General features: G+C 43.9%; 1 long non-coding RNA gene across 2 annotated transcripts in view; it reads left to right on the forward strand.

Moving 5' to 3' along the window:
- LOC147026408 (uncharacterized) overlaps window positions 1-13,292 on the forward strand; it is a 77,191-nt gene that overhangs the window by 43,549 nt on the left and 20,350 nt on the right. For both annotated transcript variants that reach the window (XR_015058322.1, XR_015058321.1), the window contains exon 3: window positions 2,588-2,732. This is a non-coding gene — a long non-coding RNA (uncharacterized LOC147026408). The remainder of the gene's footprint in view (window positions 1-2,587; window positions 2,733-13,292) is intronic.

Raw genomic sequence — 13,292 nt, forward strand, 5'->3', positions numbered from 1 at the left:
CAACTACAAAGATGATCACACATCGTACACAAATAAGAATCCCAATGCTACACACCCCCTCAGCTCCCAGACTGGTTTCATCGCTTATTGGCAAATCATGAGCGATAACATAGACAGCAATGCATATCGTTGAGGCTCCCGAGCATACACCACGTACAAACTTCAAAAACGTCTTTATAGTTGAAGAGGAACTCAAGGAAGGGTTTGAAACAACGTAGCACTTACCTTGTGTAGGTCTTGTTGGGTTGCTTTATGCAGCTACTTCAGCGAGATGAGTGTGGGAGGGGTCAATCATTCATATAATCCTAGCCACATGGGTGTAGTCGATTCGGTGAGAGCTGATTGGCTATCCTCTCCATTCACAGGTGAGAGATGTGGCTGGGTTTTTCTTTATTTATATATTCACTGCTTTTGGCGTTTGCAAGTGGGACATGCTTGAGAGCCTCAATGGTATGCATTGCTGTCTATGCTATCGCTGATCATTTGCTAATAAGCGATGAAACCAGTCTGGTAGCTGAGAGGATGTGTAGCATTGGGATTCTCATTTGTGTACGATGTGGTTATCTTTATAGTTGTAGAGAAACTCTGGGAAGGGTTCGAAACAGCATAGCACTTACCTTGTGTTGGTCTTCGCGGGTTGCTTTATGCAGCTACTTCGGCTCGAGGAGTATGGGAAGGGGTCAAATATATATATATATATATATATATATATATATATATATATATATATATATATATATATATATATATATATATATATATCCCATTATTATTAAAGAAAAAAATGTTCCAACATTCCTCGTACTCTGCTTTCTTATCGTAAATAAATACATTGTTTAGCTTGAGCTTTAAATAGTTGGAGATTATGCACAGCAGGTGGGATGCACTGCTTTATGTCCATCCGAGAGACAGCACAATTTGTGATGCAACACGTTCTTCCTGTGAAGAATGGGTTGGGATACAAACTCAGACTACATACGTTAAAACGAAGTGCACTACCTCTGCACTATCCTTTTGGACTCAGGTCCATCCCATCAAATATCTCATAAGTTGTAGCGACTTGGAACAGTCTATAGGCACGAAATATCGTCTGTTCTTTCTGACATCAGAAAATGTCCCATAAACACGTAATGAATGGACAGCTTTGGATCCACATCTTCAGATGCAGCGCCCCCTGATGGATAGCCATTATTGAGCCAATTTCAGCAGGACTAACACATTACCTTTTGGGTCATTGCATCACCTCCCTGCAGTGATATACACGTGTTCACACACACACACCTCTACATACTCACACATACACCTGTGGCCAATTTCATTTTCACTGTGAGTAAACATACATATGCAATTCTGACAACTCCTCAACCCTCCCCCAAAAGCCTAAACTCCCCTTTCCAAATATGTCCCATCTTTACTCCCCCCGCTGCCACCACTCCTCACCCTTCTCCTCATAAAAGCAAATGAACATTCCAACATTGAAACATCAGAATGTTTCACGCTTACCGCTCCCCTGTCAGATGACCGACTTCAGTGAAACTCATCACAGTCGCCTGACCAACTCATCATTTTAAGAGGAAATAATAGCAAGGACTTCCGTAACCTCTGTGGTGAAAGCGCTGCTTGAGTGAATGTCACATCGTTATTTGGGTGGTGTATAAATAACAGAATGCTTCCTCGATCTCTGAGGCCTATCCTCACAAGGCTCGTGATGCCGAGCAGCTTAAAATCCTTTTAACCGTCGCAAGCTACAGGGAGGGCATGGCGAGTGTGAATATGACAGCTCCAAAGATGTCCTACACTTCGCATCGCAGTAAGCACCAACATGGCTGCCGTAATGTGAAAACTGTTGGTGGAGTCAAGCGAACCGTCCTGTAACGAAATAACTAATGAAAATGAATACATCCAAGGCCTCAGGGAAAACGTGGAATGCCCGTGAATAAAAGAAGAACACCTCTGGCGAGCAGAAGCACCGGTGAAAATTTCAGGTGATGAAGTAAAATCCACAACCAGATCATGTAAGAGGCATCGCACGAAAATGATACTTTGTTCCGGGTTATAAAAGCAGTTAGAAAACGAAAATGATATAGCTCCAAAATCAGCGGGAACTAAAATTGAGCTCCCCGCAAGGCTGTGCGTCCTTTCTTCATCATTGTGCCATCCTTTCCATTGTTCCAAGTGACGTCATTTTCTCGCAATGAAGATCGCTGAGAAACAAAAGAAATCGCCCCTCTCCCCTTCCGAAACCAAGGCAAAGAGTAAAAAAAAAATAACCAAAAATGAAAAACAATGATTGGTGGGTAAAAACAATAAACCACGCTTCACGTTAAAACAGTCACATGATGATGAATGGTGTCGCAGGTGGCCAGGGGACGCTACAGTTAGCCCCCTCCTCGATAGCTGATGAATAAAATGATGAAGATGAGCGATTGATGCCAATATATGCTGTTGTTTTACTGGACTATACGGCCAAAAGTTGTGACACTCATGTTACGCATGATGTGATGTCATCCATCTTGCAACAAGAACTTGCACGAATCTGGCTCTGGCCAGTGAACCTGGTGTCCTGATGTGGTGTTTCTCACTTCAGGTGGTTTGCTTGAATATTTTGGAGGAGTGACTAATGCTGAAGGCTTCGATGATGAAGGTGGCTTCTGGTGTCGACTGGAGGAGTATTCGACATCGCCTTTGAGGGTAGTCGGACAGACATCATACCTTGTTTTGTGTCTGCTTTGGTGAGTACTCTGCTCGGTTGAACAGAATATGCATATTGGGTCAGCGACCTGGTTCACCAAAAATCAGAATCATCGATTTAGCCGTTTTGACATGTCAATGGTTTCCATGACAACAATTACATTATAATCAAATGGGACATTCTGTGAATTTATTATTACCATACCTCAGTAATTTTTCAAGATATGAAATTGAAACTTGCATGGCTTATTTGGTCAGGTCAGGTCAGGTCAGGTGAGAAAGTAAGACAGGAGGGCAGTGAGTGCCCTATGTGGTCCTACCATTTTTGAAACAGCAACCTGTTGAAACTCTTTTTAAATGTATCGACGGACGGTGATTGGACAGCTTCTTCATTGAGTCCATCCTACACGTTAACTAGTCGGTGAGTATAGAAGACTGCTCTCCTCCTGCAGTGGGCCGCAGACTTGGTCAGTTTCCAGACCAGTTTCCAGATGCTATGGTTGCCGGACTTGGGGTTGGTTGGGAACAGTGTTTGTACCGGGTGTTAAATAACCAGGTACCTTCCTCCTACACTCTGTCCACTGCTGGTTTCCCTGCACCATTGGCTAGGTAACGGTGGCATAGCTCATGCATGAATCTAAGAGCCTATCTCCTCTGCACCTTTTTATCACAGACTTTCATTTCCTGACCTTGGCTGGTGTTTCCGCCGGATGATTATTGACACCCTTGGTTGAGGTAGCTTCTAAAGATGACAGAGGTACTTCCAAGCTCTCTTCTCCTGTCTCCTTGTCATTATCAGTAACTCCCACTTTGGCTACTGCAGTTGTCGTTTATTCAGCCTCTTTCGTTTTTGAGAGGGGTTGTTCAGTAGCAAAGCACTCCGTTGTCAGAGTGCCATCAGCCAATGTGGTGTCATTATGGAGCATCGCCCTGTTGCTTGCTCTCTTTCTCACACGGTTGATAGCATAGAATTCTTTGCAAACTGCTTGAACTCGCACTGATGCATACCATATGAGTTCTCCATAAAACTTCTTTGTGATTGAGAAGCATTTAATATGGAACCAGTAGTCGCAGTCATAGCATTGCACCACCTGATCTTCGTCGCCAATACCTTGGGAGCACTTTCTGTAATATTGGATGCCATTTTCTCAGGCCTAAGGCTTCAGGCCTCCGGCCTTCTTCTGTTTCAGGTCGGTGGTATGATCTCAGTTCAGACAGGTATGATTGCAGCTCCCAATGAATTCGTCCAGAGATAACTAAATTAGTAAATAAAATCTATAACTATAATCTGTATGTATGTGTAGCATATGTGAGTAAAATAGGGTCAAAACTAGTCAGAGGTCAAGGTCAATGCCATCCAAAACATGTAAAACACCTATTTGGCCACAATTAGAAAATAGATCAACCAAAGATGTTATGCATAACAATCAATCATGAAAAACACTTGATAGATCAAATTTTCGAAATTGTCAAATTGCTGTTTCCATGGCAACTATTGTTTGTTTGGATTTCACAAGTATTATGCTATGCATGATCTTTTTTGTTACTGGTGAAAATCGAAGCTTTTTTAAGTATATTGGTTTGTCGTGAGCATTATTCTGTCTGTCTGTCTGTCTGTGACTTTCCAAAATCGAATATTTTTCAAGTATATTGGTTGGTTGCATGTGTTATTACTTGCAAAATCGAAGAATTTTCAAGTATATTGGTTGGTTGCGTGCGTTACTACTTGCAAAATCGAAGATTTTTCAAGTATATTGGTCAATTGATGTTGTTATTCTGTCTGTTTGTCAATCGCCCACATGTCACAATTCTAAACCGATCATCATTAAACTTTACCAAGTTGTAGAGGTGGTCTCAACTGAGAAGCCTATTTATTTTAAAGTCAAAGGTCAAAGGTCATCTTGCGGTCAAATTTCTAAAATCGTCATTTTTCATCCGATTTATTTGAAATTTGAAAAGGATTTGCATATTGCATCACTGAATTGATAAACCAACTATTTTTGAGGTCAAAAGATCAAAGGTCAACTTAAGAACAAACTTTTTAAATCATCAGTTTTTATCTGAAAAATTGTCAATTTACATCCTATTAACTTGAAAGTTGAACAGGATTTGCATAGTCCATCACTGAATTGGGAAAGCAACTACTTTTAAGGTCAAAAGGTCAACTGAAGGTCAAACTTCTAAAATCATCATATTTTATCTGAAAAAAGGCAATTATCATCTGATTAAACTGGAAATTAAGCAGCAATTGCAGAGTGCATTACTGAATTTAGAAACCAACTATTTTTAAGGTCAAAAGGTCGAAGGTCAACTTAGTCAAATTTCTAAAATCATCAATTTCAATCTGAAAAATAATCAATTTTCATCCGATTGACCTGAGCTTTGATTAAGATTGTGAATTTTAATCTAAATGAAATGGACAATTTGATGTATCCATGGCAACCTTTGGAGAGGGGGGTGGATTTTGCAAGTATCGTGCTCTGCATGACATCTTTTTCTTGTTCTGTTAGTCTGTTTGTTTGTTTGTTTATTTGTTTGTATGTCAATAGCATACAGGTCCCAATTTCAAACTGATCTGCCTGGTGCAAATTGTCCTCCTCCCCATCCGACCCTCTCTCCTTGCTCTTCTACAATCTCCTACACAGTCTACAGCTCTCCCTACCTACCCCTCTACTCCCTTGTCTTACCCTCTTTATTCTCCTCCCATCTCCGATACCCAAAGCCTCTTCCCCTCCCTCTAATTTAACAGTATGAACCTAAAACATCCAGGGCCTTTGCTCTCACTTGACAGATCTCTCCATACAGTTTGCCACTGACAAACCAGACATAGTCTGCTTAACAGAAACTTTCCTCCTTTGAGACGTCTCTGACTAAATGGTTTCTCTCCCTGGTTACTCCCTCCTCCGGTATTATAGACCTGAGCCTCGTACTGGCGGCGGAGTTGCTCTCTTCATCAAAAACTCTTCCTCAATCTCCATGCACTGCACTCACTCCTCCACACCCCCAAGAATACCTCTGGTTACGGCTTCCCTCCGCTCCCACCTCATGTTTTTCTGTGTGTTATACCGTCCACCGAACAGTGATGACTCCATTTACATCTTGTTCACCGAAAACATGGACCAACTTCTATCCTCTCATCCATACTCTCTCTTCCTCATATACAGTGACTTCAATTGCTATCATGCCAGTTGGCTGGGTGTGGGTACCTCTCTCACATGCCATGGCACTTCAGCAAAGGATTTCTGCGACTCATCGAGACTGACACAATCTGTCAATTTCCCGACCTGGATCTCAGCCTACAGTACTCCATCTCTTCTGGATTTGATTTTGACCAATTTCCCAGAAAATGTCTGCTGTTCTACTTCTGCTCCAATCAGTTCATCTGACCATGTGCTTGTTAAAGTGGTCATCTCTCTGGCGGTTATTAGAGAACTACCTCAGCACCGACGAGTCTGGCATTTCACTAAGACTGACTGGCATGGTCTTCAAGCAGCCATAAAACTTCTAGATTGGTCTCCCATTTCTACTCTCACCAAGATCAACTCATCCTGGTAATTTTTTCAAAGAAATTTGTTCTCTCTCTCATGCACAGATTTATCCCATCTCATGTTCAGTTGTCCTACCCTTCCTTCTGAGCATGGTACACTGAAGCTTGCGGTGAGGCTGTTGTCTTGAAACAACTTGCCTTTGCTTCATGGAAGGCAAATCCTCCTCACAGCAATCTCAGTTCCTTCCACAAAGCTCAGAACAAATGTGTGTCTACCCTCAGGAATGCCAGGAAACAACATCTTTGCAATCTTAAGTCTGAACTCTCAAACCTGTCTCCCTCCACCAAATCCTGGTGGCATCTAGTTAAGTCTGTTTCTGGTGAATGTTTCCCCTCCATCCCCTCCCTTACCTCTAATGGCTGCACAACTGACACTGACTGTGAAAAGGCTGATTGCCTAAACTCTGTGTTTGCTTCTAAATCTTGTGTCCCAAACACATGGCTTTCTGTACCCACCTTACCCAGTCACACCTAGCTGTTTCTGGACTCTGTGTCCTTTTCTCCTGACAAGGTGGAGAGCTTGCTCTCAAACCTGGACTCAAATTCTGCAGCCGGTCCAGATTGCATCAGCCCTCATGTCCTAAAAACCTGTTATGCTGTTCTTGCTCATCCTCTCTCTGTTCTATTTACCCTCTCATTTGCTCAAGGACATCTGCCATCTGCTTTGAAATCAGCAAACATTACTGCTCTGCATAAAATAGGTGCAAAAATGGATCCCTGCAACTGCAGACCAATCAGTCTTCTCCAAATAATCGGCAAGGTCATGGAATCCATCATCACTTCCACCATTAAATCCTTCCTCTTCTCCAATGGCTTGATTTTCGATCATCAATTTGGATTGAGACCATCCCCACCCCCCCCCCTTTTCTCCTGCCTTGTTATGTGTTCTGTGTATTAGCTCTTACATGAGCCTCGACATGGTGTCCAAAAATATATATATGGTCGGGCACATTGCTTTTGGACCCTGTCACGGTTTTACTCATTGATTTGCTGTATTCTTTCTTTTTTTAATACAATGTCGAGGCTCGTATGAGAGCGAACACACAGAACGTACAACAAGGAGAGCAGGAAACAAGAGGGGCAGGAGGGGGAAGCACAAAACAGTGGAGAACAGAGACATGAGGAGATCTGTGGAAGGGAGAGGGATGGGGTGGGGTACACATGGAAAACAGGATGGACACTACATGGACTTTCAGGTCCTTATACGACAGGGACTGTCAGGAAGGAAAGCAGGGACTTTGAAGGAGGTGGGTTTGTGGTGGATTAACAGGGGTAGAAAAGATCGTGGTTTTGGATGGAAGAAGATATGAGATGGTGGTGTACAGCTGTTTTGAAGACATGGAGGAAAGAGAGGGATTGAAGAGAGTGTGGGAGTTTGTTCCAAAGATCGGAAAAAAGAGGAATGAAAGAGTGAAGGTGAGTAGTGATTCTTGATTTTGGTAGTTTTACCAGAAGCAGGTTGCTGGCGGACCTTGAGCGCCCTGAGGAAATATGGATGAAATATGGATCGCAGACAGAGCAGGTGGGGGGGGGGCAGGCCAGAGAGGACATGGTAGAAGACAGAAAGACCACCGACCTGCCTGTGATGAAAGAGTGAGAGGCCCAAAGACAGCCTCATTACAGGAGATACCAGTGATCCGAAATGCCATGGTTTCCACAGCGTGAATCTGAGAAAGGTGAGAGGCAGGAACACCAGCCCAGAGGGGAGAGCAGTACTCCATCAGGCTGTGGACGAAAGCTTTGTACGTGGTCAGGAGCTCAGGTGTGCCGAGGAAGGACTTTGCACGACGGAGAATGCCCAGTCAGCGACTGGCTTTGCAGGCCAGCTTGGAAATGTGAAATGGCTTTGGAGGTCAGCTTCTTTAAAGTTATATGAAATGTTTTTGTTGCTGAAGGACATGATGCGATGATCGACTGGAAGGAAACAGGAATGGGGGGAGGGCAGAAGAAGAAGAGAGAGAGAGAGGGGGGAAGCGTTGTTTGCCAGTGATTATGCTGCAGTTACACAAATACATCAGAATTCTGCGATAGCCCTTTATTTTAAAAGTAAGAAACTTCAAACTCAGTGGTGATTGTGTTGACACTATCTATAATTGTGCATGTGTGTCATTCAGTCAGTCAGTCAGTCAGTGTGTCTCTCTTCCATAACCCCAAAACCATGAAGCGAAGCGACCCCAAGCTTTGCATGCATACAAAGGGAGCTCCAAGGGAGTGCGTGAATGAAAACTGGGTATTTGGGTAAATTTAAACACCCCTTTTGAAGATGATTAACTGCTTACCGTTATGAAAGGCTTATCCTTGGTCAGCCCAAGTTAACCTTGCAGGGATCTTAGCTGCCATTTTGATTCGGCCGACAAAAGATGCCTTGCCTTGGAAACATGATGTACTCTCATGGACTAAATAAAGTATATAATCAAAATATGATTTCCGATTTGAGGATCGGATCTTGTGGATTAAATAAGTGTCAAAATCTGGAGTGAAATCTGAAAATTTAAAGACATTACCACTTCGTATAACTAAGCATGTGTCTTATAATCTCAAATCAAGACTGTGGACCCTCTATCTCCATACTGACACAAGAAAATGTGAAATTGCTGAAGCATTAAACTGAACTTTTTTGCTGCCCAGCTGTTTTTTTTTCACTGTTTTTCCCAAAGTGTAACTTAATTGAATATAATCAAGTAGGTGAAGGATCCTGTGGCTTGAGCAGTGGGTGTGGCGACCGCGGCTCGGTTCTGCGTGGAGACATCCCTGGAGTTAGGAAGGCAAAATAAATTGGAGGATTAGAGTGATTAAAGCAACAGGACACATGAACTACGGGTTCAAGGGAGAATTGAAAAATGTTTTTAGTGGTTATAAAGCAATGAATCCCCACACCACGGCAGGATGGCCTCGAGGTATGTGAACTTGCTCAAAGCTGTCTAGTCTGGGTTGGAATTGTTTCACCTTTTCGTGCAATCTGCTTTCACTTAGGATGTTATTTCATTTCATTTCATCAGGAGCTTGGAGCAATGTTATCTTCAATATAAAAGTCTTCAACATATATATATATATATATATATATATATATATATATATATATATATATATATATATATATATATACATATATATATATATACATATATATATATATATATATATATGTAAAAGTGAATAAGACTTTGTTTGTTTGTGACACCACTCCTCTGAGCTCTCAAGGTTAATCGCTACGAAACTTTACACCCTACCAGTGGTTTTAAAGTCATTTTCTCACAATTCATAACTTATAAACACACGAGCCACCACATGTTTTAAGTGGGAAGAGGAGGGTAAGTGGGGGGAGGACAGAGTTGGGGTTTTGATTGGGGGGGAGCAAGGATGGCGCAGAGTTGGGAGTGGGAGGTTGAAACTTTTGGGGAAGGGGGTGAGGACGTTTTGGGGGGGGGCGGTTGAGGAGTAGTTGTGGGGAGGGGATTGAAGCCTTTGGGCTGGGAGGGCGAGGCTGAGGGCTTGGGGTTTGTGAGGATGTGGTGAGAGTTGAGGACATTAAGTCACGTGGTGCGGTGTTCCGTAGATACCAACTAGTATAATATTGTTATGGTCTGGGGTTCAAGGTTCGCCACGAGGGGAAGTGCTCGGGTTCCTCCTGAACACTGAGTCCTGAGGCCACCAGCCATAGATAACTCCATGACCTGGTGGGTTGTTAAGCAACCACAAATGCCGATTGGTACTGCCAATCCTGGCAGGGTGTCACTACTCCGCGTGGTTACCTTACCTTTGGATGACTGCATCAAGTGGGTTTCACGCCCTCAGCACACATTTGGATTATTGCCGAGTGATACAATGAGAATACGCTGGTGAGGCCTGTAACATTTGCCACGGCGGCCGTGGGGTCGCCAAAATATATGGCCACTAGCAATTATATGGCGGCCGCAGTATTTCCACGGTCACACAATGTAGCAGTCACATATGTTTTTATTTTTCGGGGAGCCGCGCGGCATATTTAGAAATTGTGGAGACCGAAAATGTGGGGTTGCCGTATGGTCTTTGATTTGATGTAGCACGGCGACCTTAAGGGGGCCCTGCGGCGGCCATAGAATTTTCAAGGCAGACGCAAGGTAGCCTCAAGGTGCCCGCAAGGCGACCGCAGGGGGGCGAACGTGCGGCCAGACGGACGGTAACGAGTGGGTTCATTTTTTTTTCATTTTTTTTTTTTACCAGTTTTTTTTTTTCGGCTTGTTGAATTGCTATGGCGAATGTAGAAATGAAAAAAAGTTATAACTCCGCGTTATAATTCCACGGCGACCCCTATGGCCTGTAAAAGATAGCCAAACGCCATAGGGCCACCCTGAGGCCACCGCAGAAACTCTGCGGCCGCCGCATGTTTCTGTCAATTCAGAGGGTGTACGGCCGCCGTATCCTCGCCGTAGAGCAAATGTGACTTTGGCCTGAACAAAGCAAATCACTTGGGGTAGAACTTCCAGGCGAACACTATGTGTGAATTACACTGGACCAATGGAGGAAAAGACGTGAGAAACTGGGTACATTTACAATGCAAGCAATTTTATGATTCAAAAGGGTGGGGAAAGATATATTGCACAAGCAATGGTTTTAACACAATGGAAAATAAATACAGTATGTGCAGCAGTGAAAGCAGGACTGGGTCTAACATGACAGGCATCATCAGAAACACTCCCGAGGAAAGATAGAATACTCCAGAAAGATAAGAAAAGTACGAGGTGTTTGTGACCTCTACGAGAATTACAAGGCGAGGTCGATGGACCTGCGCAAACTCAGTCACTGAGGAGTGGGAATGAGGAGAAAACACTGATGGTGTCTATGGTGTGTGGTCAGAGGTGTGGTGAGGAATGCAGTGATTGGCAGGTGATGTGCAGATGCGAATCAGTGGACCCTGGTAATTGCTGATGCTCTTTTGTTGCTGAAGGACATGATGCGATGATCGACTGGAAGGAAACAGGAAGAAACATCCACAGAGAGATGAGATGTAAATAAAGAAAATAACGTGTGAGGAGATAGGCTTAATGAAGTGTAAGGAGGTCTGTACGTGTACTATCTCTTATACTGCGCTCGGTGTGGCTCTTCCGCTCATTCCGCACTCCACTCCATGGGCTCTGTTCCACTCGTTCCGCTAAGCTCTGTCCGTTGTCTGCCAACCAGGAACACCAAGACCACAAGAAGGCGCAGAACCAATCAGGTGGAGGTGGAGTGATAGTGGACCAGGTGGAGTAATAGCATTTTCCAGCGCTCTCATTGATGCGCGGATGATTACCACGGCGTATGGCGATTACCTTCCAAGCCCGTGTGAGCGTTCGGCGGCGGAAATGGCATCATTCGCTCTGAGCTCTTCCACACGACTGAGCTACATGATTAGCATGGGACTGGGATGTTCGGTCACGTTCTTCAGCTGTAAACGGACAATGAACACGCAATGGGAACCACAATTGAGTGGAGCTACAGGGTGATCCACACGATGTAGAACAGAGTGTAGCGCACACCAAGTTAAATGTCAGACCACCCAGATCCGAGTCTTTGCCACGGTTCGGCTGCTCCTTTGTACCCTGTTGGTCCCAAAAGGTGGTGTCGGTGATGATTGTGATTGAGTGACGGCAGCGCTGGCATAGCGGTGAGGTCACAATGTGGTGGTTCGTGATGGCATAATGGTGGTTCAGGATGGTTTTGGTCCAGAGTCGAGGCTCATGGAAGAGTTTACACAACAGCAGACCCTGCCCTTTACAAGTCCCGATTTTGCCTTTTTTAAGCAACTCCTCTGCCAGTATAATGACGTACATCGTACAGTACAGAAAGCAAGTGAGGAAAATCGCCGCAAATGTGGGCTCTCAGTCCAAGATGACCATATTTATCTTCTTCTTTGACGTTCTTATGGAGTTGGTCGGGGGAATCTTGGCAGAAGTCTTCCATGATCTGGCTGGCCAGGCCTAATGTTCTACCAAGGTTAGGGCAGGAATTTGTCATTTCTTCATGGTGCCGGCAATTGCTCGCCTCCTCTTCACAAAGGACATGGCCATGGGATCTTTAACATCCACCAATTTACGGCCCACATAATTAGGAAACACCGAGATGGAAGTTTATAGCTGTGTTGGGATTCGAACCTCGGTGAGACAGCTTCGAGGAGAGTGAGCGTACCTCGATTCAAGATGGCAAGTAGGATTTACTGTCGCACGCCCATGCGCGTGCTGGGCGCTTACGCGTGCGCGTGCTGGGCATGTCCCTGCCCAAAAGACTGTTTAACTCTTCAATCGTTATTGATTTGAATCGCCATTGCCAGCACATGCTGACTTCACGTTACACCTTGTTGGGCAGGATTGATGAATTCGAGATCCAACGCCAGGAGTGTATAATCATCCGATCAAGAAAGATAGACTGCAAGACCAGAGGAGACAGCCGACTGATTAAATGTGATCTCGTTACAGAAAAAGATGTCCCAATCCCGGTCTTCTATGGAATGTCTTTCTGCCTTCCAGGTACAAACCAGACTCGACTTTGCTTGAACAGACCGGAGAAAACGCATTCAGGCCGAGAGGTCATAAGGAGTGAAGGGAACGGGAGCGAACCTGTCGTGAGCGAACCAGCTTCTGAAAGCTTATCAATAAAAACTTTAACAATACAAAAAAAGCCTTCAATACAGTCAGGAACCCGTCTGTCAATAACATGAGATCTGCAGTTTGAAGGTTGTTTCAAGAGGATCTTTTCAAAGAGAGTCCGGCTCATTTCAACATCACAATAAGATGACTCGTCCAAGTTGTGTAGCAAGATAAACGGTTTGAACATCCATAAAGTCATGGGTTTTTAATTTTTTTTTTAATTTTTAATAACAAAAAATGTAAAGCATTGTTTGATCTATCTGGTGCATTGACCCTTGGCCTCTGCTAACTGATGCGCATCTTGGCATGTTGGCCTTTTGCTTGTCTGTGTCTTTTTCTTTGCATATAAACCTCACGATTACTATTTAACCCCCTTGGCCGTGGATTCGTGTAATAGGTAACCAGTAACGTTTTGTTCGCCGAAATTCTTAGAAATCGACTGAATGACC

The sequence above is a fragment of the Eptatretus burgeri genome, chromosome 5 (assembly GCF_056783735.1).
Source record: "Eptatretus burgeri isolate ZD-2024b chromosome 5, Ebu_testis_v1, whole genome shotgun sequence".
Lineage (NCBI taxonomy): Eukaryota > Metazoa > Chordata > Myxini > Myxiniformes > Myxinidae > Eptatretus > Eptatretus burgeri.